The sequence below is a fragment of the Miscanthus floridulus genome, chromosome 8 (genome assembly GCF_019320115.1).
Source record: "Miscanthus floridulus cultivar M001 chromosome 8, ASM1932011v1, whole genome shotgun sequence".
NCBI lineage: Eukaryota > Viridiplantae > Streptophyta > Magnoliopsida > Poales > Poaceae > Miscanthus > Miscanthus floridulus.
Window position 1 is genome coordinate 189,295,189 of NC_089587.1, and position 12,457 is coordinate 189,307,645.

Below are 12,457 nucleotides of genomic sequence, written 5' to 3' on the forward strand. Positions count from 1 at the left end.
ACATAGAAAATATGTTTTCAATGAAAAGTTTGTACAAAACATTTTTTTTGTCCATTCACGTGTATTCTCTCCTCATCATCTACTAATTACATCTCTTTATGTCTCTTGGTTCTCGTGTTGACATGATTTTCTTATCTAAGGCCGTGTTTAGGCCAGCTTCTCCACCCATTTCATGAGCTGATTAAAATTGTTTTGCGTAAAACAGGTCCTTTGCAAATAACTTCACAGGTAATGCTCCTGAAAACACGTTGTCGGTGCAGAAAGTGACCAACACGTAAATATATGTAGTTTTGCCGTACGTTGTGATCGGAGGTGGTCTAACACTCAATGACACATGATTTATACTGGTTCAGGCAACGTGCCCTACGTCCAGTTTGAGTCGGTCGGTGATTTTATTCCTAAGCCCATGTGCTCAAAGTTTACAGTGGGGTTACAAACGAGAAGGAGAAAGATGAGGGTACAAGAGGTCCGGTCGAACTCTGGCCAGAGGGACCAAAAACGACGGGAGCTCCGCTAGGTGCTAAGTGTTCGAGTGTGTGCTCGCGGTTTGAACCTGGTGGTTCTGCTGTTGTGCACTGGTGAACTTGATCGATCTAATGGATCTAATTGTTGAGAGAGAGCGCATCCCCTTTTATAGATGAAGGGGATGGTCTTACAAGTGAGAGAGAGAATACATATGTTACTAAGCCTTGTCGTCCACGACGGCGGGTACAGGATGATGGTAGACGCCCACAATACTGTTGAATGTTAGATGCACGTGGGAGGTCGTGTTGTCTTCTTCGGGTATGGCAGACGTCGGCGCCTGCCATACTGTTGATACCCGGAGGTGTGCAAGGGTTTTTATCATGTTCGCCTGGGACGGTAAATGTTGGCGCCCACAACACTGTCGATGCCTAGAGGCATGTGGGGGGGAGCCTTACCGTATGGGAGTCAATGACGCCCGCAATACTGTAGGGGAAATGTCGGCGCCTACAACACTACTTGCGTTCTGTTATGTCAGGGGGTCGCAGGGTACTATCCTGCAGGTGTACAGGGTACGGTCCTCGGTATTGCGGTTGACTTGGGCGTCCTGTCTTGCTTTCTCCGTCTGTTTCCTAGTCCTTACCGAGCGGACATCCCTGGTTGGTTGATCCCAGTTGACTCTAATCGCGCCAGTCGGAGAAGAGCGGTGAGTAGGGGTTTGGCGCATCCCCGATCGGAGACGCGGGTCAGAGTCGAAAGTAGTGCTTTGGCCAGGCCTTTCGGTCGGAGAGGCCGTCCGAAGGTGGGCTAGAGACTGAAGCGAGCACTCCGGTCGGAGAGGTGGGCCAAAGTCAGAAAACGGGCGTCGTTCCCCCTCGGCTAGGCCTTCCGGTCGGTGATTAGATCGCCATTCTGGCCTATTGTTTAGGTACTTGGGCCGGCCCATGAGTTGTGCGTTGTTTGCAACGTTGCCTGCTGAGCCGAGCCTTTATTGGGAAGCCGATCCGCGAGGGACCCCGGGTTTATGAACCCGATAGGAGCCCCTGAGCCCCCAGGCGATTTGGGTAGAATCGTCTGGGGGATTTTTTTTGTCTCGACGGTGGGTACGCGTGAGTGCACCCGCGGGTGTAGCCCCTGAGCCCCTAGGTGATTTGGGCAGAATTGTTCAGGGGCTTTTTCGTGTTGCCAGCGAGGGAGGTTTTTGTTTCGTCGGCGGGTGCGCACGAGCGCACCCGCGTGTGTAGCCCTCGAGCCCCCGAGCGATTCAGACAGAATCGTCTGGGGGTTTTTTAGCGGGTGTATGTGTGTGTTTTAGTCGAGATAGAGTCATTAACCAAGGCATCGTTGCGCAACTGAGGCATTCAGTTTTGGGATTGGGCGAGGTAGAGCTTGTGGATCCTGACATCGGTGCACGCCGTAGGATCGGACGTGGCAGTTAGTTTAGGGATCGAACGAGATGGAGCTCGTGGGTCCTAGCGTCGGTGCGCGTCGTGGGATCAGGCGAGTCGGAGTCATGGATCCTGGCCTCGGTGCAGCCCGCACAGCTGAGGTAGTTAGTTAGTTTAGGGATCGGGCGAGCTGGAGTTCGTGGATCCTGATGGGGCGAGTTCGGGGTCGTAGACCCAGGCGTTTTTGGTGTGGAGTCGAAACATAGCCGAGGGATGGGGCGAGTTCAGGGTCGCTGACCCAGGCATTTGGTGTCTTGAGCCCTTGAGCCCCATTGGGCCTTGGTAGGGGTCGGTTTGAGTTGTGTGCGTTATCCCGTCCTTGGTTTCTCACAACCGAAGGGGCTGAGCTTTGTCGCTTGCCTCGATCGCTCAGGCTCGAGTGACGCACTCGGTGAGCTCACTAACGGGTATGATCGAGTGGAATCTGGGTCCGTCGTTCGTAACGGGGTCGGCATAGCCCTCTTGTGACATTCCACTTCTCCTTTACGTACAACCCGCCAAATGCCTAGGTCATTCCGGAGACCGACCCGGGTGGCCTGCTAGCCTCCCCTCGATGGAGATTCTATGGGTTTGGCAGAGGTTTAGGATCAAACGAGAAGGTTGAGATGACCCTATCTGCTTTGGGGCAGACTGGCCGAGGGCCGCACGGGGCTCATCTGTATTTTCTTCCCTGGCTCTGTTTGACGTGGGGCAGCCTCGAGCCTTTCATGGGCTAGCCTTTGAAACCCAGTAGATCATTTCTCAGGTCGAATGAGACAGCTGCCGCTTCGTGACGCAACATGGAGCGTTGTGATGCATTTCGCTGCACGTGCGATGCTTTAGTTCTCGAGCCCCAGGCAATTTAGGGCCCGAATCGTCCGGGGGGCATGGGCGTATGAAATGAATGTGTGTATGAATGTATGGATGATTATATAAAAAATAGTTGGGGTCGATAGTGTTACCTTGATGACTCGAGTGACGGGGTTTGAAGAGCTCTAGTCAGAAATGTCTGACCAGGATCCGTGCTCGTCGTTCGTGATGGAGTTGGCATGACCTACATGGGGCGTCCCTTCGCTCCTTACCTGTCTCTCGGTGTTTTCCTGAGCCATTCGATTGGCTTAGGAAGCCCGATAGTTTCTCCTGGCGGAGATCCCATCATTTGGGTTTTTGCAAGTCTCGCCTGGGGAGGCGGAGAGCCGCCTATGCGTGGTGACGCTTTGGTTTTTGCGTTTGGCGTGCGGTAGTGGCAGGCCATACCCAGGTCACGTCCTGTCTTACCAGGCGGTGTTATGTCTGACCATGTGGCGTTTCGTCGGTTAGTGTGCATCCCATCGGTCACGGTGCGTCCCATCATTTTCTATCCGCATTGAATGGGGGAAGGGAGAGAGTTTTTTGCTCTAATCTTTTGCCCCTCTTCAGCTATCGCGTTTCCTCCTTAAATAGGGGGAGTGAGAGGGCTTTTCATCATAGTCCTTTGCCTGTCCTCCAACTATTGTCTTTTCTCCTTCTTCCTTCTCACCAAGAGTGCTTGTATGCCGTGGCGGTTCCTAAGTGAGAGAGAGGGTAAGCGAGGGGGGGGGATGAAAGGTCCTAATGGCTAGAGGGGGCGAATAGCCTATTAAAAATTTCTACAACAACACTTAGCAAATCGGTTAGACAATTATGAGGCATAGCAAGTATTGCGCTAGCCTACTAAAAATGCAAGCCATCTACCACAATTCTAGTTTCTATAGATTCTAACCACACAATGACTATGGCACGACACTAAGTTAGTGTGCTCTCAAAGGCTAACTAAAGAGCCACACTAACCAAACTAACAAGCTCTCATAACTAGCTACACTAAAGAGCTTGATAACTAGTTTGCGGTAATGTAAAGAAAGAGAGCAAGATAGTTATACCGTTGTGTCGAGGAATGAACCAATCAATCACAAGAATGAAAACCAATCAAGACCAATCACCTCAAAATCAAATGATGAACATAATGATTTTTTACTGAGGTTCACTTGCTTGCCGGCAAGCTACTCCTCGTTGTGGCGATTCACTCACTTGGAGGTTCATGCGCTAATTGGCATCATATGCCAAACCCTCAATAGGGTGCCGCACAACCAACACAAGATGAGGATCACACATGCCAGGAGCAATCCACTAGAATACCTTTTGGCTCTCCACCGGGGAAAAGTCAAGAACCCCTCACAATCACCATGATCGGAGCTGGAGACAATCACCAACCTCCGCTTGACAATCCTCGCTGCTCCAAGCTGTCTAGGTGGCGGCAACCACCAAGAGTAATAAGCGAATCCCGCAGCGAAACATGAACACCAAGTGTCTCTAGATGCAAACACTCAAGCAATGCACTTGGATTCTCTCCCAATCTCACAAAGATAATGACTCAATGATGGAGATGAGTGGAAGGGCTTTGGCTAGGCTCACAAGGTTGCTATGTTAATGTAAATGGCCAAGAGAGTGAGCTTGAGCCAGCCATGGGGCTTAAATAGAAGCCCCAAGAAATAGAGTCGTTGTACCCCTTCACTAGGCACAACACGGGGTGACCGAACGCTTTGGTCATATTGATCAGACGCTGCACCCCAGTGTCTGGTCGTGCGATGCACGCCATGTGTCCCCTCTCTTAAAATACTGAGTGCTCGATCCCAATGGTCAAGTGATGACCAGACGCAGCAGCTAAAAGTTACCGGACGTTGAGCCCTAATGTCCGGTCATTTCCAGTAAGCATCTAGAGACGACTTTTCATGACCCGACGCGTCCGGTCATGCTTGACCAGACTCACCCAGCGTCTGGTCACATGGTGACTCTTCTGTGCGCTGCCACATCAGTAGGACCGGATGCGCCCTGTCAGCGTCTGGTCACCAAGTGACCCAGCGTTCGATCGAAGACCGACGCTAGTGTCTTTACTGTATCATTGACTGGACGCACCGGTCTCACTGAGACCAGCGTCCGGTCACTTCGTGACCAGCGTGACTAACTCCTTCCCAACTCTATCTTCTTCACCCTTGCTCAAATGTGCCAACCACAAAGTGTATCATCTTGTGCACATGTATTAGCATATTTTTACAAACATTTTCAAGGGTGTTAGCACTCCACTAGATCCTAAATGCATATGCAATGAGTTAGAGCATCTAGTGACACTTTGACAACCGTATTTTGATACGAGTTTCACCCCTCTTAATAGTACAACTATCGATCCTAAATGTGATCACACTCACTAAGTGTCTCGATCACCAAAACAAAATGGCTCCTACCATTTATACCTTTGCCTTGAGCCTTTTGTTTTTCTCTTTCTTTTTTCAAGTCCAAGCACTTGATCATCACCATGGCATCACCATCATCATGTCATGGTCTTCATTTGCTTCATCACTTAGAATGTGCTACCTATCTCATGATCACTTGATAAACTAGGTTAGCACTTAGGGTTTGATTAATTCACCAAAACCAAACTAGAGCTTTCAATCTCCTCCTTTTTGGTAATTGATGACAACCCTTTTACAAAGATATGAATTGAAATTCAATTGAATCCATGTTGCTTGCCCAAGCATATTTATCATGTGTAAAAGGATATGGACAAGTTTCATGAACCCCAAATGGTAGCAATTGGTCCCCCTACATATGTGCTAAGAGTTTGGATTGTAGCTTGCACATTTGCTTAGATAGGAAATATAGGAGACAATGTTTACCAAATGATGCTAAGGTATAAAAGATGGACCTTTGAAGCATGATACCAATTAAAGTGCACCATTATACCATCCTTAGCACCATGGTTAGCTTGATACCACTTGGAAACACTCAGAAATGAAATCACTAGATAACCTATGCATGCTAGATTTTTATTTCATCATTCAAACCTATAACTAGCATACACCACACAAGCATGAATATTGAAATTTAAAACTTATGCCATGCAAGCAAACATATGAAATGCACATTCAAATGCACCATATAAGTTCATGAGCTTGATCCCCCTACTTGTGTGCTCAAAATTTTAATTGATCCCTTTTCTTTGTCATATTTCTCCCCTTATGTCAAGTTCTCCCCCTATCACTTGTATCTGTATTTCTCTCCCCTTTGTGTTGTCTTTTCACTATCTTTGTGCAGTATTTCTCCCCCTTTGTCATCAATGACCACAAAGGCTTAAATTATAGATAGGTTGAGATTATCAATGTCAATCAATAGGGTGAGGATCATTTTCCTAAATTTGGTCCAATCTAGATTATTTACCAAAGATATTTAACTCGGTTTGATCCAAGGACAAGCTTCTTCACACCTCCAAATAAGAGTTATCTTGTACCATGTTGAGTTAAACACTTAGAGCTCATTTTCTAGATCAAACACTAGGTTTACAAGCCCACAAACATGTCATATGCTACCACTTTATCAAAAAATAAGCATAGAAGCAATAGTGGTACCATATAATCATCAAATTCATTTGATTTTCATAAATGAGCCTATTAAATGTGAAAGATGTCTAGATGCACTAAACATGTCCTTAGCAAGGATATATGCCATGCCAATCAACTTTTACCTTGGATTGTTTAAAAGAGAGGCATGCCATATGAGTGGGGAGTGCATCAACACATATTTGAGAAATCTAATATGTTCAACTCATTCCTTAGCTTGCAAAACCTTTTCTCATCCAATGGCTTGGTGAATATATCGGCAAGTTGATCTTCGGTGCCTACACTCTCAATGCAAATGTCTCCTTTTTGTTGGTGATCTCTTATAAAATGATGACGAACATCAATGTGCTTTGTTCTTGCATGTTGAACCGGATTGTTGGTCAACTTGATTGCACTCTCATTGTCACATAGCAACGGCACTTTCTTGAACTTGATTCCAAAGTCACTCAAGGTGGCCTTCATCCAAAGTACTTGTGCACAACAACTACCGGTGGATATGTATTCGGCTTCGACGGTTGATAATGCAACACTATTTTACTTCTTTGATGACCATGAAACAAGTGATCTTCCCAACAATTAACATGTGCTCGAGGTGCTCTTTCTTTCAACCTTGCATCCCGCATAATCCGAGTCGGAGTAACCAACTAGCTCAAACTTTGCTCCTTTGGGATACCACAAACCAATATTTTGTGTATGCTTCAAGTACCTCAATATTCTCTTGGTAGCCTTCAAATGACTTTCTCTTGGTGAGGCTTGAAATCTTGCACACATACATACACTAAACATGACATCCGGCCTTGATGTGGTCACATAGAGTAGGCTTCCAATCATAGACCGATACAATTTTTGATCCACCATATTGCCACTTGCATCACTATCCAAGTTGCCATTTGTTCTCATTGGTGTGCTAATGGCTTTACTATCACTCATGCCAAACTTCTTGATCATGTCCTTGATATACTTGCATTGACTCACAAATATACCATTCTTCAATTGCTTGATTTGAAGACCAAGGAAGTAACTTAACTCTCCAATCATGGACATCTCAAACTTATTTGTCATCATCTTTCCAAACTCATCATAAAAGTCTTGATTGGTTGATCCAAATATGATGTCATCAACATAGATTTGCAATATAAATAAATATTTTCCAATCTTCTTGATGAAAAGAGTGGTGTCAACCTTGTCCATCATGAACCCTTTAGAGAGTAGGAAGTCCCTCAATCTATCATACCATGCTCTAAGTGCTTATTTCAAGCCATACAATGCCTTCTTCAACTTGTACACATGGTTGGGCTTCTTGTCATCTTCAAAACCGAGAGGTTGCTCAACATACACTTCTTCATTGATGTAGCCATTGAGAAATGCACTCTTAACATCCATTTGATAGAGCTTGATGTTATGGGCACAAGCATAAGCTAGCAAGATTCTAATTGCTTCTAATCTAGCAACCGGGACATATGTTTCTCCAAAGTCAAGACCTTCAACTTGTGTATAGCCTTGTGCTACCAATCTTGCTTTGTTTGTTACTACTATCCCATCTTGATCTTGCTTGTTTCTAAAGACCTATTTGGTTCCAATCACATTGTGTCCTTTTGGTCTTTCCACTAATTTCCATACTTGATTTCTTGTGAAATTATTCAATTCCTCATGCATAGCATTTACCCAATCAACATCCTTCAAGGCTTTCTCTATCTTCTTTGGTTCAATGGATGACACAAATGAGAAGTGCTCACAAAATGAAGCCAATCTTGATCTAGTTTGCACACCTCTTAAAATATCATCAATGATAGTGTCCAATGGATGATCCCTTACAACATTGGTTGGTTGGAGGATTGGAACTTGATTGTTTGCACTTGCTTAATCATTAGGTTGAGATGATGTACTAGCCACTTGATCTTGTTTATTATCATGAGAGCCACTTGTACTAGCTTGATTTGTGTCATCTTGCACATTTGAGTTAGTGAGCACTTGTACTCGATCTTCTTCATCATCATTTACTGGCCTTGGCCTCAATTCACCAATATTCATGTTCTTCATGGCATTTGAGAGTTGAATGCCTCTAACATCTTTCAAGTTCTCATTCTCTCCTTGTGAACCCTTGGTTTCATCAAATTCAACATCATGAACTTCCTCAAGAGTACCACTATCCAAATTCCAAACTCTATATGCTTTGCTTGTAGTAGAGTAACCAAGTAAGAATTCTTCATCACATTTCTTATCAAACTTGCCCAATCTAGTGCCTTTCTTCAAGATATAACATTTACAACCAAAGACCCAAAAATATGTAATATTAGGCTTTCTACCATTCAAGAGCTCATATTGTGTCTTCTCTTTCAATGGGTGACAATAGAGGTGATTGCTACAATAGCAAGCCGTGTTGATAGCTTTGGCCCAAAAAGATTGACTCACATTATACTCACTAAGCATAGACCTTGCCATATCAATGAGTGTTCTATTCTTCCTCTCAATAAGGCCATTTGATTATGGAGTGTACTTGGCCGAGAATTGATGTCTAATTCCAAATTCATCACACAACTCATTAATTCTAGTGTTCTTGAACTCGCTACCATTGTCACTTCTAACTCTCTTGATGGTTGTTTCAAACTCATTGTGAATGCCCTTAACAAATGATTTGAATATTGCAAACATATCACTTTTGTCCATTAGAAAGAATACCCATGTGTATCTTGTGTAATCATCCACTATCATAAAGCCATATTTGTTACCACCAATGCTAGTGTATTGAGTTGGCCCAAACAAGTCCATATGTAATAACTCAAATGCTTTACTAGTGTTCATCATGCTTTTTTTAGGATGGGTGTTTCCAACTTGTTTTTTGGCTTGACAAGAGCTACAAAGCTTATCCTTTTCAAACACAACATCTTTCAATCCTCTAATCAAGTCATGCTTAACCAATCTATTCAATTGTTTCATTCCAACATGACCAAGCCTTCTATGCCATAACCAACCTATGCTAGACTTAGTGAACAAGCATGTAGATAATTTAGCTTCACTAGCATTAAAATCAACCAAGTATAGATTCTCATATCTAAAGCCTTTGAAGATCAAATTAGAGCCATCTACACTTATGATCTCTACATCATCTACCCCAAATATGCATTTGAATCCAAGATCACACAGTTGAGCCACGGATAGCAAATTGAAGTTTAAGCTCTCTACTAGCAATACATTGGATATGCTTATGTCATTGGATATTGCAATCTTACCAAGCCATTTAACCTTGCCTTTGCCATTGTCACCAAATGTGATACTATCATAACCATCATTGCCATTGGTGTTGATTGAGTTGAACATTCTTGCATAATCGGTCATGTGTTGAGTACACCCACTATGAAGAACCCAATGCCTTCCTCCGGCTTTATAATTTACCTACAAAAGAAGATCAATTCCTTTTAGGTACCCAAACTTGCTTGGGTCCTTGAAGGTTAGTCACTAAGCTCTTTGGTACCCAAATGACTTTCTTCTTTGAGCCCATCCATGGTTTACCAATGAACTTAGCCTTCACACCATTTGTACCCTTTGTAAGTACATAGAAAGAATCAAGCTTAATGGAGGATACATTAGCATTTTTGCTCTTGTTCTTACACTCATGCTCTTTATGACCAACTTGCTTATAACTAGTGCAAAACTGACTATTGTTCTTCACAAAACTAGTCTTGTGAGGAGCAAAGGCCGCCTTGCCTTTCTTAGGGGTATAGCCCAATCTCTCTTTGTAGAGAGAAGCTCTTTGGCTACCCAAGCACATAAGCAAGCGGTCTTCACCACCATAGGCCTTAGCCAAGGTATGAGTGAGCTTATTGACCTCCTTCTTGAGGTTCTCATTCTCAACCATTAGTGATGCATCACAAGTGGAACCATCACTACTAGATGAGGTGGAAGTAGAAGTACTACAAGAAGGGTTAGTGAGAGCAACAATGATAGGCACATATAATAATTCATCAATTATATCACAAGTTAAGCCTACATTGCAAGTTTCAACATGCTTCTTTTTTATTTTGCTCATCAAGTAAAGAGGAATGAGCCTTTTCAAGCTTTTTGTGAGCCTTGCCAAGCTTCTTATGGGCTTCCTCTAGCCTCTCATAAGATGCATTGAGCTCATCAAAGGCTTGCTTAAGGGCTTTTAGTTCCTTACGCAAGCTTTTGCATTCCCTTCTCTTGATGTCAAAGTGTTCTTTAGCGTCCTCTAGCATGTCAAATAGTTCATCCTTAGTAGGTTCATCATCATCACTATCACTTTCATTTTCATTATCATGTTCCTCATCACTTCTATCATCACAAATTTGTACCTTAGTGGCCTTAGCCATGAAGCATGATGGAGTGTCGAAGAAAGAAGCCTTCTCATTGATTGCAATGCTTGCAAGTGCCTTCTTCTTGGTGGTCTTGTCATCATCACTATCATCATCACTTGAGGAAGCATCACTATCCCAAGTGACCACATATGAACCACCCTTCTTCTTCTTGAAGGTCATCTTGTCCTTCTTCTCTTTATTTTCCTTCTTGTCCTTCTTGTTCTTCTTGTTGTCATCATCATTGTCGCTATTGTATGGACATTGAGCAACAAGATGATCTTTGCTTTCATATTTGAAGCACCTTCTTGACTCTTCCTTGTTGTTGGATGAAGATTTCTTTCTTCTAGCATGGTACCCTTTCTTCATCATGAATTTTTTAAATTTCTTGATAAAGAGAGCCATCTTCTCATCATCATCATCATCCCATGAACCATCATCTTCACTTGATGTATCTTGCTTTGCCTTGCCCTTGGATGATGTGGCCTTGAATGCCATACTCTTCTTCTTCTCATCCTTCTTCTCATCTTTCTTCTCCTTCTTTTCTTCCTTCTCATCATCATCTCTATATGTATCATCGGTCATTATATCTCCCAACACTTGGTTTGATGTCATGGTGTCCAAACCACTCCTCACTAGAATAGTGACCAATGTGCCAAATCTTGAAGGTAAGCATCTCAAGAACTTATGGAAGAAGTCCTTGTCCTTCACTTCTTCTCCAAGTGCTTTGAGATCATTGACAAGCACTTGAAGCCTATGGAACATCTCTGGCACACTCTCATCCTCCTTCATCTTGAAGCTTGCAAACTTTTCTTTGAGAATGTATGCCTTTGCACCCTTTATGGCTTGAGTGCCCTCAAATGATTCCTCCAATTTCTTTCATGCCTCATGAGCTCTCTCAATGTTCTTAATTTGCTCAAATGTTCTCTCATCCAAAGCATCATGGATGGCATTAAGAGCAATGTCATTATTTTGGAGTAGTATTTCTTTGGCGACGGTGGGAGCCTCTTCATCTTCAATCTCAATCTTTGTCTCTACCATCTTCCAAACCTTCCTATTGATTGACTTGATGTAAGTTGTCATCTTAGCTTTCCAATAGGGATAATTTGAGCCATCAAATTAGGGTGGCTTCTTGGTGTTGTTGACTTGAGCCATTTTACACCAAAGGATGTTAAGCCTCAAATCACGGTGACCTCAGCTCCGATACCACTTGAAAGGTCCTAATGGCTAGAAGGGGGGTGAATAGCCTATTAAAAATTTCTACAACAACACTTAGCAAATTGGTTAGACAATTATGAGGCGTAGCAAGTGTTGCGCTAACCTACTAAAAATGTAAGACACCTACCACAATTCTAGTTTCTATAGATTCTAACCACACAATGACTATGGCACTACACTAAGTTAGTGTTCTCTCAAAGGCTAACTAAAGAGCCACACTAACCAAACTAACAAGCTCTCACAACTAGCTACACTAAAGAGCTTGATAACTAGTTTGTGGTAATGTAAAGAAAGAGAGCAAGATAGTTATATCGCTATGTCGAGGAATGAACCAATCAATCACAAGAATGAAAACCAATAAAGATCAATCACCTCAGAATCAAATGATGAACACAATGATTTTTTACCAAGGTTCACTTGCTTGCCGACAAGCTACTCCTCGTTGTGGCGATTCACTCACTTGGAGGTTCACGCGCTAATTGGCATCACACGCCAAACCCTCAATAGGGTGCCGCACAACCAACACAAGATGAGGATCATGAAATAGAGCCGTTGTACCCCTTCACTGGGCTCAACACGGGGTGACCAGATGCTTCGGTCATATTGACCGGACGCTGCACCCTAGCGTCCG